This window comes from Battus philenor, unplaced genomic scaffold (genome assembly GCF_028537555.1).
Source record: "Battus philenor isolate CCGP_79_NKW_IND1 unplaced genomic scaffold, ilBatPhil1.0.hap1 SCAF_9, whole genome shotgun sequence".
Classification (NCBI taxonomy): domain Eukaryota; kingdom Metazoa; phylum Arthropoda; class Insecta; order Lepidoptera; family Papilionidae; genus Battus; species Battus philenor.
The window spans coordinates 5,119,015-5,134,262 of NW_027181759.1; positions in this window are offsets into that span (position 1 = coordinate 5,119,015).

Consider the following 15,248-nt stretch of genomic DNA (forward strand, 5'->3'; position numbering starts at 1 on the left):
ACGCATATACAACTATTAAATTCTTTTATTTAGTTTCACTGGACCACAATGCATATATTTTACAATTATATATTGTACGTGACAAATTTTCTAAAAAGCATCACGATTCCCAGAAGTATTATTGTAAAAGCGTGGCTATTTCATAGCCGTGCAGAAATATTATGGACCTCTTAATTTGGGACGTAGTAGTATTATTTTACATAATAATAATGATGACATGATATCCACAATTTATCTTAAGATTTTAAACGGAAAACTAGTATACTTTTCGTTAGCGAAAGTTTGCATAATTATTGTACGACCCTTTTTCAAGATCGTTTTATATTTTATTAGACATAAGAACATACATATCCTTTTGGTGTAGATATACCTTTTATTTGTAATGATCGCTCTGTTGTTCATAATGCAATAAGTATATTGTTAAAGTACTATGTACAATAAATATGATCGACTATCTATACGGTAATGCGTTTGACTAATGATAAAAACAAAAATAGACAGCAATTTGAAGAAAAAAGAAATGTCAACTGCCATGTAGATTAAACACAAAATAAAAATATTTCATAACGTTTCTTGCACCAGCGATTTTAATTCCACTACCTCACGGCCCCCGCATGTTACGCTGTGGAGGGCGAGTCTTTTCAGACAATGAAAAGGTTAGATGCAAAATCTAGGACGCTACTCGACTGCCTAGTTAGGGTAAAACTTCATACGATGCTCTCAGGTTTTTAGGTTAGTTCAGACTTTATTTATTTTTGATAACTATTTTACTTTCTTTATTTGAGTAAATCTTTAAAACTTTATAGCGTTTTAAATTTTCTAACGTTGGAATTTAAAACAATTTTCTAATTGGCCAATGAAGAGGGATCGAAAAATGATAATGAGATTCGTAGAGTAGCAAGTTGAAGTAAGAGTGGGCAGAGTACGTAGCGCGCAGAACAGAAGCCACTGGATTAATGAGGTTCTGGACTGGAGACCATGGCCCGGCAAACGCAGCGAAGGACGCCCTAATAAGATAGTCAGACGTAGTATGCAGGCCGATTGTAGCCGGTTCTATTAAAAATCTATAGGGAAGTACTACAATATCTCTTAAAACTACAATGGATGTCTAATGACTATAATAATGATATTTTTAGTTCAATCAGCTCTAACGATCATGATCCACTTTTTAAGTTAACCGCCAGCAACAAAAGAATGTACAATAACATCGATAACGGCTTATACTATATTTACTTAGGTATCTTTGTGTGCTACTAGCGAGTAGTGGCCAATTTAAACAAATTGATCTGTGGGATACTTAGATGAAAAAACATCTCATTTTCAACTTATAATCGTCATATTTTCGCCTGCACAAGGATTTTTTTCCATATTAAACTTATATATTTTCTCTACAAGAAAAGCCGTAATTTTTTGTATTAAATACAAGATAGATTACTTCTTACTTTTATATGTAACAAAGAAAAATAGGCGATTAGTTTTTAACAAGTACAGCGTGTTGTATCTTTAAGAAAATGGTGGCTAAACTTATAATTAAAGGTAAAGATAATTCCTTTGTAGCAATGAACTATATTTTTAAATACGTACATTATGTTGCAATATGTTGAAATATTTATTGCAAGAAATTATTACTTATACGTAAAGCTGCATTATAAATCTTTATGGCCTTTAAAAATGTCTGGTCATTGCCAAGTTCTAGCAGAAAAACTTTGCTTGAAAAAAGTAAAATATTTGGCCGTTACTTTAAATGTTTAAGCACCAAAAAGAGATATTATTTCCTTTGTGCCAAATTTCGTAACGCATAATTTATAACCTAAACCGATATAGATAAAACAAATGAAATACTAAACTTATATGCTTGTTCAAAATTCAATTCGAAAGGCTAAAGAAGAAATATGTAAGGCCAAAATATTTTGCCGTTTTAAAGTATTTTCTTTGTTAGTGAAACTTTGAGTGGAAAATACACATTATTTTTGTATGTTGCAGTGTCACAATAAATTAAATTGTAATGTTGATTTTAATTAACAAAAAAATAATTTCGACGATCGCTAGAAACTGTACTTAAGCGTTTCTTAAACGTTTCATATTGTATTGTCAAGCTTTTCATTGTTTTTGCATCTCATTGCTTTAGGCTTGAATATTGCTTAGAAGTCAGAGGGAAACGTTTTTCTTCAAATTGCTTTCCGAGTGAAAACAATTATTACTTGCTGTTATTTTACGATATTACGATATTGTTCATTCTATTATAATAATATTTACTTTAACAAGTTATCAAAGTCAAGTTATTTGTGATTTTTGTATCTTTAACTATTCAGAGCTGTTAATAACCTAGTAATTTTAAATAAAGTTATACAAGAAAATCGGTACGTATATCGATGTAAACAGGTGTATGCTATGCTAAGTTCATTTATTCGTTCGTTTATATCAGCCTATAGATGCCGACTGCAAAACAGACCTCTCCCAAAACTCACTACGATCACCGGTCTTATTTTGTCGTCGGCACCTAGGTGCCGATGTTGACCTAATGTCTACATATTATAGATATGTAGACATTAGGTCATCAATAGGTTTATAGTCGTCACTCGGTAACCTTTCAGCTCCAACAACCGTCGGCTGCCATTTCAGACGAGCAGTCCAACGAGCTACGTCGGTGACTTTGGTTCTTCCACTTTGGATCTCCTCATTTTTGATTTGATCTCGCAGTAAAGCTCTGAACTATATACAGACCTCTCCATTGTTTTCTGGGTGACTTCGATCTTTCTTACAAAGCCCATCAAAATTACGATTTATGATATATCTATTGTTATATCATCATTATCATGTCAGCTGACAGACGCCTATAGCAAGGCACAGGCATTTTGTTAATCAATAAAGAACAAAAAAAATAACAATGTAAACTCCTTCGAGCCGTTTAATTTTTCTTTATTCGCAAATAAACATTGTTTTCAGTAAGCATGTTTTATAGCACCGTGCATTTGCAAATACTCAATTTAATGTTATCAATTGATTAATCACGACAGCGCTAACCGGAATATAGAAACAAAACTGAGTAGGTCATATGGTTTGTCGAAGTTACTTCATTGTTGCTTAGTAGAACGGTTTAAAACGAGTACAGGTATTACATGAGTGAATATCTGCCAAGTTAGCGACCTAGAACGGATGGGAGCAACACGTGGTAACAAATACCATTTTGATTTTTATTTCTCGTCAAATTTGGTTGGAAACAAAGCAGATTAGAATTATAAAATTAGTTTTTAATAAATAGTTAAAGAATCTCTAAACTTTTGGTTCTTGCGTTTAATAGTTTATTTCTTGAAGAAGGAAATATACGTTATGTATTTTATATTTTTATGCAGGTAATAAGTATAGTTGTAAACAAAATATACCTAAGGTTCAATATATGTTTAATTTTGATCCATATAATTCTTATTGCTCTTCTACTTTTCAGCGAATAGATGCCCACTGTAAAACACAGACTTCCCTCAAAGATTGTCACTGCGACTGATCTTGCGTTGCTCACATCTAGACTTCCTGCGACCTTTACTATAGTTAGTCCATCTGGTAATGGGCCAACCTATGTCGCGTCTACCGGTTATATTTATTTACGTGGACTTAAATGGTTAATAGAACTTACTACTGTGAGTTCAACCGGTCTGATTAAAAATTCAATTAAATGTTATTGCATTAAAAACTAATACAGACTTTATAAGTAAACATGTTTGTTAACAATGTAGGAACGCTTCTAACTGCAAATATGCTCTTGCTAAATAAAATCAACATAGACTGTGTTTATGTCTATTTGTTTGATGTTTTTTGTGTAAAGTTTTTTAATTTCTAATAATTTTGTAGAAATTTCGTTTTGTTTGTTAATCGAATAAAAATATCAAGGACGGAAACGTTCCGTTTCGCAAAACGATCGATCGACACTCGCGTGTTTGGATCCTTAACTTATAACTGTCGATTTTCGTCAAAAGTTCCGTAAAATGTAGACGGTTTATTACTGTAAACGGACGTGCAAAATCAGTGGCGGGCGGGTTCGTATGGCATGTAGTTCGATCGTAGCGAACCAAGGCGCGGAGGAAACGTCAGAAAAATCGAATTTCCATGCCGTCAGTCGAGGCAGAGGCGGCGCGGCGGGAGCATCGCGCACAAAGCGCCCGCGCGCGCCTCACAGCCCGTGAGAACGTTACGGATATTCGAAAATTCAAAAATCGAATCGCGCGAAATTCGTAAACCTTTTCACTGAGTGGAGTGTATAATTTTTTTAAACAGTCATTAAATGGTAAACGTGCTGTTTATATTATGGGTTTGGCGACGGGTCAATTTGCCGCCTAACTATATTAAATTCATACGCTTTTCTTTCTTTATTAAAAGGTGACGTCATTTACGCAGTTAATTTTCAACGTGGTTTCTTTTTTTTAAAAAAACTTAGTGTATAGTTTTTACGCAGTCTTTTTATATTAAAGTAATTGCATTGTCTCACGTAAAATTAAGCTAAACTTTCTAATTTTTAATGTGATAACAGAGTGTTTAAAAAAGAATGTGAATTTTTATTGATTATTGTTCGAGCGTTCTTTTTCAAAAGTATGCGAAGTTTTACCTCTGTTCGATGCGAGTAAGCGATATAGGTTACCTGAATTGTCATTGTTCACAACATTTACCCATTCTTATTGTTACTTTTATACTCTTAGATTACTTTCGATTTAATTTACTTTGTTAAATATATTTTACAAGTTTATTCGTACTTTGAATTGAGTTGTGGTTTTTAATAATAAAATTTAATCGAATAGGGAATGACACGATACGATTATTTGAAAACAGAAATAATATTTGCCAAAAAAATGTATGCTACAAAAATCGGCTTCCCTAGATATGCGTCATCAACTAATGAGCTTTCATTAAAATAACATTACACTCTTTTGAACCTTATAACTTTATTGTTTAAAAAAAATGTTAAAGAGCAGTAATCATATAATCCAAAGGAGATAAAGAACCTTTACTATTTTATAATTACATTAAAATTCGTATATATAAATGTAAAATCATTTTCCCAATTTATATTTCATACAAATATTGTAATTCTATGAAACAGTTACACGGTTATTTTAACGCAGTAAAGTTTTAAATAACTTAAATTTGTATGGTCTGAAAATAGTGTATGTAAATGTATGATGTATAATTTGTGTACGCAATATAAAAAGTTTTGATGGGAAAATATGTTTAAAATATACATAAAATAAATTTATTACATTATTTAAAAACATGTTTTATATGAATGTGGTTGATATTTTAAATTTTAAATTTGGACCCATTTAAAAAAATTATAAATAATAATAGTCTATGATGTAGGGACTGTAAAATAGTGTATGGAATGTCGTAAAATTGAAACGATAAAACTTAATAGGCAAAGGCATGACTAAACTGTTTACTGTTGTCACAACTCGTTAGCAATCAGACGATCAATGGGTTAAAGGTAATCGTTACCAGGCAATCTTTAGACTTGAGTACAAACCGCATTAAAAATTGTATGACGTCACCGGTAACTTAAATTACTACGACATTATTTTGTTTGTTTTTAAATGTACTACTTATGTAAACAATTTTGAGTGAATGTACTTGAAATTTTAATAATAAATATGAATAATACATGTGAGACTGCGCTATGAAGTACATTAAATTTTGATTAGTTTACGATGATAACACTTGCCTCTTAAAACGATAAGATGATCATGGTTTCAATTAAAGAATGATTTATCTGTACACAAAAAATGTAAAATCTTTAACCTTTCAGCAATTAGATAAAACTATATGTATATAACTGTCGTATTTCATAATAGTTTTATAGTGTAATGGATAAAGCAATATTTTATATGACAAAAGAGTACAGTTTATTCTAACATTTAAAAATTGCAAATAAGTTGTTCAAATAAGCTCGATATGACTGGTTTCTGTACAATGTAATTAAAATTTATATCAAAAATTTGTATGTAATAGATTCCTCTTTCCGTAATGTATATTAAACCTATTTCCACATTGATATGCACCATTGTGACTACAATTAAATATAATACACAATAAACATAAATAAATACTAAATAAGGTGTAACTGAATACTATATAAATTATCATTTGTTTGTTCATAAGTGACTACTTTAAATAAATAAACATAATGAATATCTTAAAACAGGTAAATTATTCGTGTATTAGTTAATTGTACATATAAGTAGAGTTCTGATAATAAATATCATCATTTAACCACTAGATGTCTTTTTAATCGATATGGGTCTGTTTTTAAAACAATGTATTTGTTTTATTAATTACAATTAAAGATACTACCCAAAGGCGAAATTAAAAGTTCGCTCTCTAAAAATGCGTTTAAAACCATCGTTTTATTTATTCAAGAACAGCTGTAGGAGGGTAAAGCTGGGTAAATAAGGTCGACCTCTCCGCTTTCGCGTGGGTATAAGATTACATACGAACGTTCGCCGAAAGGAGCTTCTGAAATTCAGAAGTTAGGAACTTTTAATTATCTCTGGTAGCTTCTTTGGAAATTTATAATTTACGAAAGTTTTAATAAATATTACGTAACAGAGTACTACAAGTACTCAAAAATTTGATGTATTTTGAAGCTCTTAACACTCTCTTCTTTCTTAAACCTAACATAATTTATGTAGAAATAACCTTGAACAAGGACATCGAAAAAAAACAACGAAACGAATATATCTTCTAATAGGCTTTGCTAAGCACCTTACAAACGTCATAACATTGATGTATGTATGTACATTTACTATATTTATACATAGTATCACAGTTCTAGGTCACAATTTTTTTGATATACAATTCCAAGGTTCAAAACGTTAATTTTATAGAGTAGAATCTGGTGAGGAATTCTATGGTTACATGGTTCTATGGTTTTTAAACAACAATATTACAATTCTTTATATCACAAATCTTTTATACATTATATTATTAGTAATAAATAATGATATTACTATTAATAAATTATGAATAAGTTATAAGTAATATAATTAAATTATAACACGTACATCTTGTTGTTATAAGGATAATTTCGTACATGATTAATGTACTTCAAATGAGGATAGGATCGTAAACATACTTTGAGATTAATGTTTAGTAAGTAAATGTTTAAAGTAAATTTCTTAACTATATATATATATATATATATATATATATATATATATATATATAATATCACGCAACTCACGGTAGATCCATTTATCATTATCGATGAAAAGTATAAATAAAATAGCACAATGTAGAAAGTACCGTAAAAATCCGCCTGGATCTACACGGCTCGCCTATTGTGCTGCATAGGCTTAGTCATTGTTTTGTTATTTTATTTTAAAAGAACAACACTTATTGCTTGAAAAAGCCCTCGAGACCTGACGAACCATATCTTTTGTGTAAAACCTGATGACAAAGCCGAGCTTTCTTATAGCAGATACTCTAAGCTTCTTGACGTAGTGTTCGCGACCTACTTCTTAATTTTGATGACGCTTCGGTCAGACGAGAGCTTTAGGTGAAACATGTCAAGTGAAGTGAAACTGTAGGTTTAGCCCGGAATAGGACATTAAGCCTTTTTTTAAAATAAACTAACGGCTTTCATCAAAAATAAAGCAAAAACATTTAAAAATATCATTTTCCCTTATGTTAAATAATACTTATATATTTTTTGTAATGGTTAATGTACAACCAAATCAATCAAAGAATATATTTACCCTTCACTTATTCTAAATATATCATGTGATTCGTGCTAATTTTCTTTGTTGCAGTAGACTATAGAATATAACAGTCGAAAGCAATTTCCTTATAATTCTCTTTTATTAATACGGATATGTAATAATAGGTAGTATGAAGAGTATACGGGAATTAAAGAACAATTAAAATCATATCGATCGGAGTGACAATTAGAATCATACTAATTTTTTTCTTAAAAATCAGATTGATTCTAATATTGAAATTGTTTTAGTGTAAATATTAGCGCAAGACTTTATTTTTGCTTCATATAAAACGGTTTCGAAAAAATAATAATATACAGGTTTAAAAACTTTAAAATTTATAATTTAAAAGCATATCCAATATTCAATAGTTTTAGATATAAAAAATAGCGTGTAGATAATATAGTAAGTAAAGAGTTACTAACTATTTGTCCCTGGAGACTTTGTACTGCCAGAAGTCATTGTCCTGTCGCTTTTAAAAAAAAAACATATCAATGAATGTATCATATTTCAGAGTGATCACTTTATGTATTTTGGAAATAGGGGCAAAGGGTTTAAATCTTTTTGCTGACCAATGAACAATATATTTACCCCTTTAATGTATATTAAATTATAATAAATATAAATTGGATCAAATATAATTCAGCTTATTTTATTATCCAAGTTAATCTTTATTAAAATAAAATTAGCAATATAGGAAGAATGAATTTAAATAATCGATCAAATTTTGAAATGACTTAAATTGTTTATAGTGTCGCACATTCATAATCAATCCAGTAATGAACGTAAAACGTTTGATTTCTCTCGTATTTACATTGTTATATTCCATAACGGAAATCTCGTAACATGCAGTTTCCGCTTTAACAAATTGAATATCAGCAGCTGTTTCAACAAAGCACTTAAACAAACGGAGAGTTCTGTCCAAACAGGCATTATCAACTCTGCGCATTAAAATCTGACCCAAGGGTAAATGTACGTGTTATTTCCATGTAACTCAGAAAATAGTTCTATCGTTCCATTTTGAAAGGCCGTTATTAAATATACATTAACTGCCTTACACGAAGTGATGGTGTGAAATTATTCGTATATTTATATATCTTTTTATATCTTTTTCCAATCGACTGGGAATTTTTTTGACAAAAACACTTTTTTTATTGTAAATTTAGAAACCATTTCTAAAAATATCTGACGAATAAAAGTTGCTTGTTATTATAAATATAGTTTAAGCTTGTTCGTCCGTTGGAGAAAATATAAATATCCATTTTTTAAGTTTATAGCTCATTGTTCAGCAAAACTTTATTGTTTTTACACCTATTTACAACCTCTTCTATTAATTAACGACTCTGAAATATACTATTAATTTATTTTTTGATTAGAATGCCATAGGTTAATATCTTTTAGTACAATAAAGTCTACAGAATTTATTATTAACAATAATTATTTTAATTATGAAGTAATCTGAAAATTTTTTAATTGCTATACTAACGTTTCATTATAAATAATTTCAGAAACCATTACTTTTTATATAGAGCTAAACATTCACCCTTTTAAAGATTTAGCATCTATAACCGATGATACAGTGTATTTTGTAGAATAGTAGTTCTTTCCTAATGAGAACATAAATATATAATATTAAACACCGGGAAGGACCAGATAAACAATAAAGATCTCTCGTTAAGAATTAACTTATTAAGTGCTTCGTAAAAACATTTTACCACAGTTTAATAGAGCTTATTCAGAACGTTAGAACTGTAGCGTAAGTGAAAGCTCGCCAACGTTTATTTTGAAATTCAATGGACTAAAGTGGGGGCCGCTTTGAATAGCCTTTGCGGGCAAAGCTGCCAGTCTGATTAACTTCCCATGTAACTAGTTTGAGCTCGTTCAATATCAGAGTGTGTATGAAATTTATCTTTTATTGAATTTAATTGAGAGATCTATTTGTATTTCCGGTTACGACAAAAACTTTAACTTTCTAAATATCCTATAGCTTATTACCAATAGACCCAAATGACGAAAAGCATGTTCCAATACAACTGGAATCTTAGGAAGTGAATACCAGTAACTCGTACTTGCGAGTGGGTTAGCTGCTGTCATGCGAGCAAATTCACACTTTTGTATTTTTATCTTGTTCAGATGCTCACGTTCCGCTTAAACGTCAATTAGCATTAAATTTTGCAATGCCAGTAGCTCACATGCAAGTGTCGATAAATATATTTTTTTGATGATTTTAATAATCTTTTGTTTTATTTCTTTTATGATTTTATACAATAATGTAGACATCCGACCAAAATACTAAACAAAACTTTGCAATAATCGTGATTTGCACAAATCTGTGTAAAAATTTAGCGTGAATAATATGAAAGAACTCACAAAAAAATCAAATATTTTCACTCAATATACCACCAGGAGCTTGGAGATATTCTCGAGGATCCTAATTATATTGTTATTCTGTTCGCTGCGCAATTTTCGCATCTAGTTCTAAAGCAAACCGTTATCTTATTATTTCAGAAACTGCTTGGATGACCATTCGAATAACGGTTACTTTAACATTTCTCGATAACGTTTTTTTTTACATATTTCTCAACATTTAATATGAAGCAAGACGAGTTGAAGTTCTGGCAATAATAGAGTGAGCTTCTGCCCTACTAGCAGTCAGTAACTCGTCCTGTGTAAATAAACCCTTAAAATTTTAGCAAGGTATTAACTTTTATGAAGTATTTACTTTTATTTAAAGTTCTAGAAGTTCATGATGATTGGTTATGGATGTAAAAAATTTAAAGGGGTGAATGTGTAGTTAATGTGCCAGCAGAAAACGTTAATTGTGTTTCACCTATTTTAAATCACTCTGAAATATTTTACGTAGATTTTTATACTATTAAAATGTGCCAAGTCAATTACTTCTAGCAGTACAAAATCTGTTATTAATTGTACTATGTAATAACTCGAATTTTGAAAACGCCTTTTCTTACTATAGATAACATTACATTAGGTTATTTATTACTTCTGGAACCATTGATTATGAATAGTCTTCTTATAATAATTGGCAACAAATGTTAAACATTCACCACTTTAAAACACCAAGCACCTATAGTTAATCATCCTGTTACATATCATAATCAAAAATTCCTTAATAGTAATTTAAAATGCACAATTTTATAATATTTTAATACACGGTATATATTTTTAAAAGTTTATTATTTTAAATGAATACATTTTTACTTTACACTTGAGATTATTTTTTATTTTAAATACCAAACGATATTTATTTTAAGTAGCTTATGATATTTATGTAATTTATTAATTGTATGTTTATAATGAGTATTTCCAGCTACTATGCGATGGTAACAGTCAACCTTGAGTTTTAATTATGGAGTAGGCATTAGATGCCGCTATTCTCATGTGGGTAGCGTTCCTTAGTGGGACTTGATCATTCGATTACGTCACTTGACCATTTAACCTATTTCTGCAGTCATGCGGCGGGCGTTTATCCCTTTTGTCAGTCGTCACACAATTTGAATGCTCCACCCTATTGAAACGTGCTAATTCTTGATCGCATCAACCAGTAAATAATCTTTATTTCTCATGCATTATTTACATTACCATATCATTTTATAATTTATCCTAATTATATTCCTACTATTGTTTATACACTTTACAGCATACACCATACTGTCATTCATAAATCATACAATAAAATGTTTTCAGGAATTTTCTCTTTACTAACAAATTTAAAATCTAAATGAACAACATTTACTGTCAATAGTACAAAAGTTAATTAATACTCTGTAAGTCTTTATTAAAAATGTAATTACATTTTTACTATAACGCTATATTGTATTGAAAGGTATTGTAATTTTTTATTATATTCTAACAAACCTTTAGTCTTTGTTTGACATTAAAGATTAGAGAGCTAGATTAGGAAAGAAAAGGTGTTGCTTTAATTCTCCTCTTTACTATTAATTCAAATGTGTCTCCTTATTCGTTTCTTAACTGAACTAAATAAAAACTTAAATTTAATTTTGAATTTTAACATTATTTATATATATATATATATATATATATATATATATATATACATATATATATATATATATTGTTAATATGAGATTTTGCATCCCTTTGGAATTTTACCATACATTGATGTGAACAAAACAGATAAATATCATTTTAATAAAATTGGATTTTTTCATTTCTACAGTTACAAGTTATAATTTTTCAGTAACTTGTTACAGGCGCTTTTAGTTTTTAACTGTTCATAATTTTAAAACTCAAATTACGTTCGGATTCAAAGTTAAAGTGAATTTTAAAAAAAAATACATTAATTTTAAATAGAAGTCGTTTGAGGCGAAACTTATCAAAGTACTACTCAAGAGTTGAAACTACGGCGAATAAATTTGCTTCGTTCCGTTTCCCGATCACGGCGTTCTACGTAGCTCTTAATTTTTTACTCTAAGAATCCTATACCTGTTATATATTAATAAAAGTTTATTCCAATTTTAATTAGTTCGTATAAAAATATAATATATAGAGAATCACGCTTACTACGATTTTCGTAGCAGACTCGTAGCAGATCTACGAGATTTATAAGTATTAATATTTTACATAATTATAACTGTTAATTTATTAAAATGTTTTTATCGATTATATATTTTAAAGATTACCTTCCATATTCTTATTCTAAGTCATTAAAAAAAATTATATAATTATTTGGAACCTCATCTTATGACCTACAAGAGCACGATATTTCACTTTAATCGGTCGATCTAAACGTTCTTTGAACTTTATAACCCTGAATGTAACTGCTATATTAATTATCAAACTGTTTGTATTAAAACTGCTCCGTCATTCTCTTTGTGAGCCATAAATTGTTTTTTGTTTTCAATAATGACAAAAGGTTGTCTATACTGTGTAGCTTTTATGAAATCAAATTATCTTTGCCCATTGATATATTTATAAATATGTGTGTGTGTGTGTGTGTATGATATATATGTGTACATATAACTCCTGTTTCTGGTATCTTCTGGTCTCTCATCTGAAATAAATGACGAACATAAATAAATCATGTTAACTATTTATCTATCATCATTTTGCCTATATACGATATAGAATATCACGAGAACCTCTAAATTAAGGTTATATTTTAAGTGTTAAATTCGTTCGAGTGCACGTTCTAACATACCCACGAACCAAGTGGAATATAGTATAATGTATGTATTATATTATGAGAGGATCCGTTTCATAATTCTTGTAGGCATTGTGCACACAAGTTGGCAAACACTTTATAGCAGTATGAATTTAGATTGGTCCAGGTCGCTTCGGCAAGCACCGCGGAACGGTTTTGATCATTTATTCCATTAAAGTTATAACACTGTTGAGATATCGTGATACGCCAGTTTGACTAGCGTTACCGATTTGATTTTGGTATACTATCCTACTGAACTATAAATCGTTTAGTCGTAATAGATGTCCATTTTCCTATTCACTTAAAGCATTTATGGTAATCGTTTTAAAGAAGTGCAATCATCGTATAACTATCATGATTTTGGGTCGAATTACTCATTTCTAAAGAGTCGCCTCATCATCGATTAACTATTTTTGGGGCAGTTTTGTACAACCCGTAATTATTGATGATACTAGTTGAAGATCGTGAATTACATGAGATTTATAGTAATTAGATATAACTTCTTATAACATGAAATAACTAAATATAATAATTAAAATTATATAAATTATAATTTAAATATTTGTAGAATTTTAAACATATTTAGCTTCATTACTTCGCATATTACAAGTATTAATAAATATTACAACAATTGATTTTTATACTACTTATGTACAGAGAAAATGTTTAAAATTATAAATTGCTAGTGTAATATTAGGCAGTACTATCGTTGAGAACAATTTGTCAGGCAACCTTAGAAAGGAATCATTACGGCTTAAAAGTGAGTTTATGGGTGTATCCAACTAATTTCAATAAATTATAAAAGATACACCTAACATCACTGATTTATTACGTAAATAAATGAATTAAATTTTTTGACAAAATAAAATTTCTTAATATCAATATAGTTGTCGTCGTTGTTTCATCCCATAGACGCACACTGCAGGCCATATACCTTCCGTAGAGATATCTATAGGGGGATGTACTAAAATAGATAAGCTTGGTAGGTGGAATAGCGATCGCAATTTAGTATTATGGTACGCAGAATTCGTTGCAGTGGCAATTCTTTATATTTAATGCACAAAGTATGAATCATATAATATTGTATCCCGGGAATCGAACCCGCGGCTTACAATCGCTAGTCTCAGACCTCTACCACTAGGTTACCACTGCTCTATTCATCTTAATTTCAATGAAACGAAATTAAATTACTTGAAAAATTATAATACCTCTTTATAACAAGTTTAAGCCTATATCGCCGTATTTAATATTATCAAAGATACAGACTTTTGTTAGTAAATGTCGGCAATGTTTTGTTAACAAGTACTTAAACAAATAAATTTATTAATTTAATTTAACTAAACACTTATTATGTTCCATATATTTTCGATTTAAAGTTATAAATGCTAATACCTTTATTAACTCGATGCGGCTGTGTTCCGATTTCATCATGTCAAGCACGACATAAATTGTCGCATTAGCGGTCTGTATGACAAATATTGATATTATAATTATTAATTTATGATAATGCAACTGTGCGCATAATGAGTGTAGTCTCTCGTTCGAAATTTAATTATGTATTAGTCCGTTAAGGGTGAAATAATTTTAAATATGTATAAATTAATTGCAATATTACGAGTCTTGTGTTCATCAACATAAGGTTAACTGGTTTATAACCTTGGTTAATAGTATGAATAAAGCTGTAAATATTTTATTATTTTTGTTTACGTGAAAGTGAATAACGAATATAAACGACATTTTTTTTCGTCCGAGCCACGAGCACGAGATATATTTGAGTATTCTTGATGAAACGTTTTATTTACAGTTGCAAAATAAAAGAATATCCAATCCCAGCTAGATTTAATGGTGCATATGCATTCTCGCTCTCGTGATATTCTGGTATTCGAGCTTAACGTAAGAGCACATACCTGGCTTGGAGAGCAATTAAGTGAAAACCTTTTTAATAGTTATAGCTCTCGCCAGCTCTTAATATTTTTTCGTGAATTTTGTATGTTGAACGAACTTTTAAAAACGTAAATATTAAAACGCTGCATCTATTTTTAAGAAACAAATATTTATAATAGTGACTCCTAAAAAAATATTTTGTATATTAATACTTCATATAAGAATTTCTTCATGTTCCTTTTTATATATAATTGTTATTTATTATTTCATTGTTATTGACATAATTTTTTTTCGGAAAATTTTATATGGTTATGTAAATGTGTCTATAGTATAAACTTAACAATGCCTAGTAGTAACGATATGTCATGTAAAAAATATGTTATGAATGAAATTAAAAACCTGTAATCCATAAAAATGTGCTGCTACTATGTGTGTTTGTGTGTCTT